Genomic DNA, 10,000 nt, shown 5'->3' with positions numbered 1-10,000 from the left:
TGCTCGTCATCCTGCAACAACACCGCTCCTACACCGTCACTTGCATCCGTGGCAAGAGAAAAAGGAAGGTCAAAATCAGGTGCTCTCAAGACAGGGAAATTAATTAAAACTCTTTTTAAATTATCAAAAGCCCTTTGCGTTTCATCCGTCCAGACAAATGCTACCTTCTTTCTCAAGAGATTTGTTAACGGATCGGCTATATCCGAAAAATTCCTAACAAACCTTCGGTAATACCCACTCAAACCAAGGAATCTTCTGACATCCCTCCTACATTTAGGGACTATCATGTTTTCAATACTTTCGATATTGGCCTGCTTAGGAGCAACTTTACCATTACCAACCTCATGACCCAAATATACCACCTTCGCCTTTGCGAAATCGCTTTTCTTTAAATTAATTACTAAATTTGCCTTTTCAACACCTCAAATAGCGCCCTAATACGTTTTAAATGGGTTTCCCAATCATCGCTATAAATAACAATATCATCAATATACACAACACATCCTTCTAAACCATGGACTAAAGTATTCATTAACCTCTGAAAGGTGGCAGCCGTGTTCTTCATACCAAACGGCATAACTTTACATTGAAACAATCTCTGTGGTGTTACAAAAGCAGACAGGGCCCTTGCCCGCTTTGAAAGAGGAACTTGCCAATAACCTTTCAACAAATCGAATTTGCTAATGTATTTGGCCTTCCCCATTCGATCAATACAATCCTCAATTCGAGGTAATGGATAACAATCAGATTTAGATAACTCATTCAACTTACGATAATCAAAACATAACCTGAAATCACCGTCGGATTTCTTTACCAATACAACAGGTGATGACCAAGGACTTTGACTAGGTTCAATTAGGTCATGTTTTAGCATATAATCCACTTCCTTTGCTACAACCTCATTTTTGAAGGGATTCAACCTGTAAGGAGATTGTTTCACAGGAGTGGCGCTACCTACCTCTACATCATGTTCAAGGACCGAAGTCCTACCCGGTACATCCGAAAATAATTCTTTATAATTAGATACTAAATTTTTCAAAGACCTTTGTTCTTCCTTACCTAAATGTGAAATTACTCCCGAAAATTTTTCCAAAGACTTTCTATTATCCGACCGCCATTCACATCCATTAAAACAATTATCATCAATACCCTCCCCCTCTGAAAAAGAAAAATGGTTATTGTTCTCAGAATCTACCGTGTTCCCAATAGTTGCCACATGAATGACTTTTTCCCGTTCCATATAAGCTTTCAACATATTTACATGACACAGTTGAAAAGGTTTCCTTCTTTGAGGTGTCTCCACTAAATAGTTAACTTCACTTATTTTTTTCAAAATTTTCCAAGGACCTGAAAAAGAAGCTTTCAATGGATTTCCTGGGAAGGGTAACAAAACCAATACTTTATCGCCTACCGCAAAGTCGCGTGCCTTGGACCTTCTATCAAATAAAAACTTCATTCTTTTTTGGCTACATAATAAGTTTTCACCCGCAAATTTCCAAGCCTTGGTTAATTTATCGCCTAGATTAGACACATAATCCAATAAATTAACCTCAGGGACGTCTCCCTCCCAAGACTCACGAACCACATCAAGAGGACCTTGAACACAATGGCCAAACACAAGGCTGAAAGGCGAAAAACCTAAAGACTGACTTGGGACAGAACGAAAAGCGAACAACAAATAAGGTAATTCCTTATCCCATTCAGAACCATTAATCAAACAATATTTCTTTACCATGGATTTCAGGGTCTGATGAAATCTCTCCAGAGCTCCCTGGCTTTCTGGATGATATGGAGAAGAGGTCACATGTTTTATATTTAACTCTGCCATTTTATCTCTGAAATACCTGCTAACAAAATTAGAACCACAATCCGATTGAATAATCTTAGGCATCCCAAACCTGGTAAAAAAGTCAATTAGTACATCTACAATTTTAACACTTTTTATTGTACGTAGTGGTATTGCCTCGGGATATCGAGACATCCTATCCATGATTGTCAAAATATACTCATTACCACTACGCGTCTTCGGTAATGGTCCAACCACATCAATAATGACTTCCTTAAAAGGTTCGGAAACTACATTAATAGGACATAGAGGCGATTTTGGAATCCGCTGATTGGGTTTACCGACCCTCTGGCACACATCACAACTATTGACAAACTTCTTTACATCTGCCTTCAACTTCGGCCAATAATAATTCACTAACAATTTGCAAGAAGTTTTATGAATTCCAAAATGGCCGCCCAGACCACTTTCGTGCGCCAATGACATTAACTCCTTCCTGTAACCAAAAGGAACCATTATCTGTTTCACAATTTCATAATCAACATTATCCACCCCCATAGGCCTACTCAACCTATATAAAATATTATTAATTATCTTAAATTTGCGACCAGTCATATCAGACACCTCCCCTGACTCGATAGGGAGTTCCCGAAACTCCTTTTTCTGGGCTTTGATTAGCTCTTCAGTAGTCCAATTTAACTTGTCCGTTAACATTCCAAGATCTACAGCTAGGCTATCACTACGATCTAAACTACTTAAATCTACATCAATTGTTGACTTTGCAGCGTCAACAACTCTATCACTAGAACGAGTAACTGCTGCTACTTCACTATCAGGGTTTATCAATATCGGACAATTATTATTCTTCATAGCCACATCATTCCCTAACACAACATCAACCTCCTTAACCGGGAATTTATCAACTATGGCCAATTTCAAATTCCCTGCAAAGGAGGGGCAGATTAAATTAAAATTTTCAATAGCATACGACTTTACGGAATCAGGAAAACCAGCCAATAACACAAATTCCCCACTTTTGGGTACAAAATTACAAGGTAATGCCTCCCTTAGAATCAAAGACTGAGCTGCACCGGTATCACGCAAAATACGCACTCGTCTTTTCTCGGACGAATTGGCGAAGGAGACACTACCGAAGGACAAATATCTGTCAAAACAACCAGGTAGTCATTGATCAGCGGATGTTGTTGGGGTAGGTTCTCTCTCTCTCTCTTCCACGCCCATCACTGACCTAACATTAGCATTTTGGGATTTTCTAAACGCATAACACATGCTCTTTACGTGGCCCTTCTTATTGCAAAAGAAGCACGTCAATGTTTTCTATTTCTCTGGATTATATATATTTTGCCTATTACCTCTGTTAGGAGAAAAATTATTATTAGCATTACCCTGATTATTACCCTGATTATTATTACTTCCATGATTATTTCTGTTAAACACCTTAGCATTATTGTTCGGATTAGCATTATTATTCCTACCCATCTTAACCCAACTAGACTTCACATTTGTCGTTACTCCCCCTAACTCACTCTTATGAGACAAGCAATATTCGTCACTAGCGATAGCTACCTCCTGAACGGTCTCGAGTTTTAACTCTTCGAGGTGGACCTTCAGTTTATCTGGGACACACCTCTTAAACTCCTCCACCAAGATTAACTCTTTCAATCTCTCAAAATCTCCCACCTCCTTGGACTTGAACCAATCGCTAGCATACTGTTCCTTCGCCCTGGCAAATTCAACAAAAGTTTGTTCCCTACATTTTTCTAAGTTCCGGAAGCGTTGCCTATAAGCTTCAGGGACTAACTCATAGGCCTTCAAGACAATAGCCTTTACACTCTCATAATCTGCTGATAGATCCTCCTCCAGCGTTACATATACCCTCTGAGCTCTTCCAACCAATTTACTTTGTATAAGAGTGGTTCAATACTCTTGGGGCCACTCCAACCTTGCTGCAATCCTCTCAAATGACACAAAAAACTCTGCTACATTATTCTCTTCAAATTTAGGTACATATTTTAGAGCTTGCGCTAAATTAATAGCAGGCGTTACTAACCTATTTGGGGAATGGGCGGGGGAAAAAGAAACTGGGTTTCTCATAGCAATCTCATGCTGCCTCTCCTTTTCTCTTTCCCCTGCCTTAAACTTTTCCATTTCAAATTCCATTTGTCTCAGGGCAATTTGCCTATCCAAAATTTCTACTGACACTACATTATCAGGTTTCACCTCTTGTTCCCCACTTGTCTTTACAGTTTTAACATAATCATAAATGTGCAATAGCAATACACCCTTTTTAATGGACACATCATATTCCAATTCAAAATGCTCTGCTACAATTTCCAAGTCTTCCCTATTTAACTCTGCCAACCTCTCTTGCCACCCCTCTCCTCTAAGGAGTTCGAATACGTTAACAGCCATGGTCACTTATTCAAACAAAACACTAAATTTACATAAAACAACACCGAGGAAGTGAAAATACACTGCCTGAAAAAAAAAAATACCCCAAGAATTAACTTTGCACAAACACAGGTGAATACTCAGGAACGAACAATCCTTTCACGGTCGCCACTTGTGATGACTGGCTTTGACCACCACTCAAAACACTACACTTATCAAATAGTATTCACCATCATACAGTACCAAGTCCACTAAAGGTGGAATAGTAACCAAACATCAATACGAGTGCAAAGTCAACTCAAGGGGACAAAGAAAATACCACAAAAATTTCCTTAATTTTAATACATAATAACTAGACAGAAATAACACCTGAACCACAATAATACATTAATAAATGATACACACTCAATCTTAACTCCCTGTAAAAGAAAACAATTACACGATTACAGAAAGGTCATCAACACAAGCATACTAAAGGGAGAGAGGGTCCAGAAAGGAGAAGGCCAACGAAAAGTGAGAACATCCTAACAAATACAAACTAAATATCCCTATCTAGTGGACGATGGCTGGTTTGATTGAAAGGCTTTCACAAGCTCCAGTAATGACGTCAGCTGACAGGTTGTGATCACGATACTTAAATAGGTATAAATATTATTACCTTGGGACAGAGAGGTCCCCTTGGCTTTTACTGAACCAAGGGCAGTACACAAAATGTAGGATGAAACGTCCTTGCTGCAGAGAAAGGATATCCAAAACAAGCTCAACAGCTTCACAATGTGGCTCTGCAAAGGCGTGGAATAATATAGATCCAATCACAAATGTCGTGCCCTACAAGGTTGGAGGCTCAGAAACACACTAAGGAACCATCCTCAAAAAAAGCCCCTCCAAAACTCCGTTCACGCAGGAGCGCAGCCACGTAACCAACACCACTTGAAAATATAAAACAGCCGTTAGTCCATTATAACCACTAACATAACCAACAGTGAAAAGACAAACTATTAAAGCAGGAAAACAATAAGTCTACAGTATATTTAACCTTATACATCTATAAAAACTTAAATAATTTAGAAATATATAGCAATAATATTACACCTCCTCACCCAACCAAAAAAAAAAAAATTCAATTTTTTTTTTTAAAGTGATTTAAATTACAACATACAGGTTATCATATAATGAAATATTAAACCAACACTCAAAAATTTGAAATATTAAACCAACACTCAAAAATGATTATTAAACAAACTGCAAAAACATGACAAACAAAAGGAAAGAGGGGGGCAAGTACCAAGGTCTGCAGCTCACAAGGATAGCAATATATAACCAATAGTAAAATAAAAATCTTAAACCTAAATTAATCACAAGTAAACTTTCCAAAACCAGAAAACCAAAACATCACCATTCGATAAATAGGTGCCAAACCTAAAAATTTCACATCACTCATATCATTAATAAACTTAATAAAGAGTCATTGCACTAACAACCGGATTCTGTATATATAGTCCAAAAGCTATAACCTTTTCCACACTCAATACACTGTTCCTTTTCAGGGATACACATCACTCACTATCAATAAATGTTGACCACAAAAACCACTGTCTATTTCAGTGTTATATATCACACTTATCACCATAGTGTCCAATACATACACACACACCGAACGACACAGAGAAGACCACCACAAGATTCCCCTGCGCAAACAAACAAACAAACTCGATGAAGCGTAATTATTAGCCGGAAAATACAGAATACCAGATTAGTGCCTATCTCTTTTCTTAGCTTATTATAAACCTTATCGTACCTGACACCTCTAAACCTTAGTAGATTAACCTTAACTCAGTCTAGGGTACCACTCATACACCAGCCTGTAGCGCCTAAAAAACGGCTGTGTTGTGCTACAGACCCGTGAGCCCATGACCCATCTAATTAATCAATCATTATAAAGTACCAGTGATCACCCTCACCTTTTAACCTTAAAGATCCCATATAATATACCCAAAACATTATAGTGTTCTGTAAACAAACCATGATTAATAAATCTTAAATATACATATACTTCTACTCACTACGTGCCCACTTCAACAGCACACACACCATAATTAGAACGATACAGATATTACCTTTAATAACTGCATAGCCCTCTGTCAATCAACTAATATTCAACGCTGCGAGAGAGAAAATCGGCAACAATATTATCTTTTCCTGGGATGTGTGAAAATTCTAAATTCCATTCTTGCAGCATGAGACTCCACCTCATCAATCGTTGATTTTTATTCTTGTATCTGCTGATGAAGGTCAGGGGATTATGATCTGTCAAGACCTTAATAGGTGTATCTGAGGAGGAGAGATAAACCTGAAAATGATTAATAGCGAATATTAACGCAAGAGTCTCTTTCTCCACAGTTGAATACCTACGTTGGGCGGGGGACAATTTTTTTGAAAAGAATGCGACAGGATGAGAAACTTCCTGCTCGTCATTCTGCAACAACACCGCTCCTACACCGTCACTTGCATCCGTGGCAAGAGAAAAAGGAAGGTCAAAATCAGGTGCTCTCAAGACAGGGAAATTAATTAAAACTCTTTTTAAATTATCAAAAGCCCTTTGCGTTTCATCCGTCCAGACAAATGCTACCTTCTTTCTCAAGAGATTTGTTAACGGATTGGCTATATCCGAAAAATTCCTAACAAACCTTCGGTAATACCCACTCAAACCAAGGAATCTTCTGACATCCCTCCTACATTTAGGGACTACCATGTTTTCAATACTTTCGATATTGGCCTGCTTAGGAGCAACTTTACCATTACCAACCTCATGACCCAAATATACCACCTTCGCCTTTGCGAAATCGCTTTTCTTTAAATTAATTACTAAATTTGCCTTTTCAACACCTCAAATAGTGCCCTAATACGTTTTAAATGGGTTTCCCAATCATCGCTATAAATAACAATATCATCAATATACACAACACATCCTTCTAAACCATGGACTAAAGTATTCATTAACCTCTGAAAGGTGGCAGCCGCGTTCTTCATACCAAACGGCATAACTTTACATTGAAACAATCCCTGTGGTGTTACAAAAGCAGACAGGGCCCTTGCCCGCTTTGAAAGAGGAACTTGCCAATAACCTTTCAACAAATCGAATTTGCTAATGTATTTGGCCTTCCCCATTCGATCAATACAATCCTCAATTCGAGGTAATGGATAACAATCAGATTTAGATAACTCATTCAACTTACGATAATCAAAACATAACCTGAAATCACCGTCGGATTTCTTTACCAATACAACAGGTGATGACCAAGGACTTTGACTAGGTTCAATTAGGTCATGTTTTAGCATATAATCCACTTCCTTTGCTACAACCTCATTTTTGAAGGGATTCAACCTGTAAGGAGATTGTTTCACAGGAGTGGCGCTACCTACCTCTACATCATGTTCAAGGACCGAAGTCCTACCCGGTACATCCGAAAATAATTCTTTATAATTAGATACTAAATTTTTCAAAGACCTTTGTTCTTCCTTACCTAAATGAGAAATTACTCCCGAAAATTTTTCCAAAGACTTTCTATTATCCGACCGCCATTCACATCCATTAAAACAATTATCATCAATACCCTCCCCCTCTGAAAAAGAAAAATGGTTATTGTTCTCAGAATCTACCGTGTTCCCAATAGTTGCCACATGAATGACTTTTTCCCGTTCCATATAAGCTTTCAACATATTTACATGACACAGTTGAAAAGGTTTCCTTCTTTGAGGTGTCTCCACTAAATAGTTAACTTCACTTATTTTTTTCAAAATTTTCCAAGGACCTGAAAAAGAAGCTTTCAATGGATTTCCTGGGAAGGGTAACAAAACCAATACTTTATCGCCTACCGCAAAGTCGCGTGCCTTGGACCTTCTATCAAATAAAAACTTCATTCTTTTTTGGCTACATAATAAGTTTTCACCCGCAAATTTCCAAGCCTTGGTTAATTTATCGCCTAGATTAGACACATAATCCAATAAATTAACCTCAGGGACGTCTCCCTCCCAAGACTCACGAACCACATCAAGAGGACCTTGAACACAATGGCCAAACACAAGGCTGAAAGGCGAAAAACCTAAAGACTGACTTGGGACAGAACGAAAAGTGAACAACAAATAAGGTAATTCCTTATCCCATTCAGAACCATTAATCAAACAATATTTCTTTACCATGGATTTCAGGGTCTGATGAAATCTCTCCAGAGCTCCCTGGCTTTCTGGATGATATGGAGAAGAGGTCACATGTTTTATATTTAACTCTGCCATTTTATCTCTGAAATACCTGCTAACAAAATTAGAACCACAATCCGATTGAATAATCTTAGGCATCCCAAACCTGGTAAAAAAGTCAATTAGTACATCTACAATTTTAACACTTTTTATTGTACGTAGTGGTATTGCCTCGGGATATCGAGACATCCTATCCATGATTGTCAAAATATACTCATTACCACTACGCGTCTTCGGTAATGGTCCAACCACATCAATAATGACTTCCTTAAAAGGTTCGGAAACTACATTAATAGGACATAGAGGCGATTTTGGAATCCGCTGATTGGGTTTACCGACCCTCTGGCACACATAACTACTATTGACAAACTTCTTTACATCTGCCTTCAACTTCGGCCAATAATAATTCCCTAACAATTTGCAAGAAGTTTTATGAATTCCAAAATGGCCGCCCAGACCACTTTCGTGCGCCAATGACATTAACTCCTTCCTGTAACCAAAAGGAACCATTATCTGTTTCACAATTTCATAATCAACATTATCCACCCCCATAGGCCTACTCAACCTATATAAAATATTATTAATTATCTTAAATTTGCGACCAGTCATATCAGACACCTCCCTTGACTCGATAGGGAGTTCCCGAAACTCCTTTTTCTGGGCTTTGATTAGCTCTTCAGTAGTCCAATTTAACTTGTCCGTTAACATTCCAAGATCTACAGCTAGGCTATCACTACGATCTAAACTACTTAAATCTACATCAATTGTTGACTCTGCAGCGTCAACAACTCTATCACTAGAACGAGTAACTGCTGCTACTTCACTATCAGGGTTTATCAATATCGGACAATTATTATTCTTCATAGCCACACCATTCCCTAACACAACATCAACCTCCTTAACCGGGAATTTATCAACTATGGCCAATTTCAAATTCCCTGCAAAGGAAGGGCAGATTAAATTAAAATTTTCAATAGCATACGACTTTACGGAATCAGGAAAACCAGCCAATAACACAAATTCCCCACTTTTGGGTACAAAATTACAAGGTAATGCCTCCCTTAGAATCAAAGACTGAGCTGCACCGGTATCACGCAAAATACGCACTCGTCTTTTCTCGGACGAATTGGCGAAGGAGACACTACCGAAGGACAAATATCTGTCAAAACAACCAGGTAGTCATTGATCAGCGGATGTTGTTGGGGTAGGTTCTCTCTCTCTCTCTTCCACGCCCATCACTGGTCTAACATTAGCATTTTGGGATTTTCTAAACGCATAACACATGCTCTTTACGTGGCCCTTCTTATTGCAAAAGAAGCACGTCAATGTTTTCTATTTCTCTGGATTATATATATTTTGCCTATTACCTCTGTTAGGAGAAAAATTATTATTAGCATTACCCTGATTATTACCCTGATTATTATTACTTCCATGATTATTTCTGTTAAACACCTTAGCATTATTATTCGGATTAGCATTATTATTCCTACCCATCTTAACCCAACTAGACTTCACATTTGTCGTTACTCCCCTTAACTCACTCTT

The sequence above is a fragment of the Palaemon carinicauda genome, chromosome 29, assembly GCF_036898095.1.
Source record: "Palaemon carinicauda isolate YSFRI2023 chromosome 29, ASM3689809v2, whole genome shotgun sequence".
Taxonomy (NCBI): domain Eukaryota; kingdom Metazoa; phylum Arthropoda; class Malacostraca; order Decapoda; family Palaemonidae; genus Palaemon; species Palaemon carinicauda.
The sequence above is the reverse complement of the archived record's forward strand: the minus strand, read 5'-3'. Positions refer to the sequence as shown.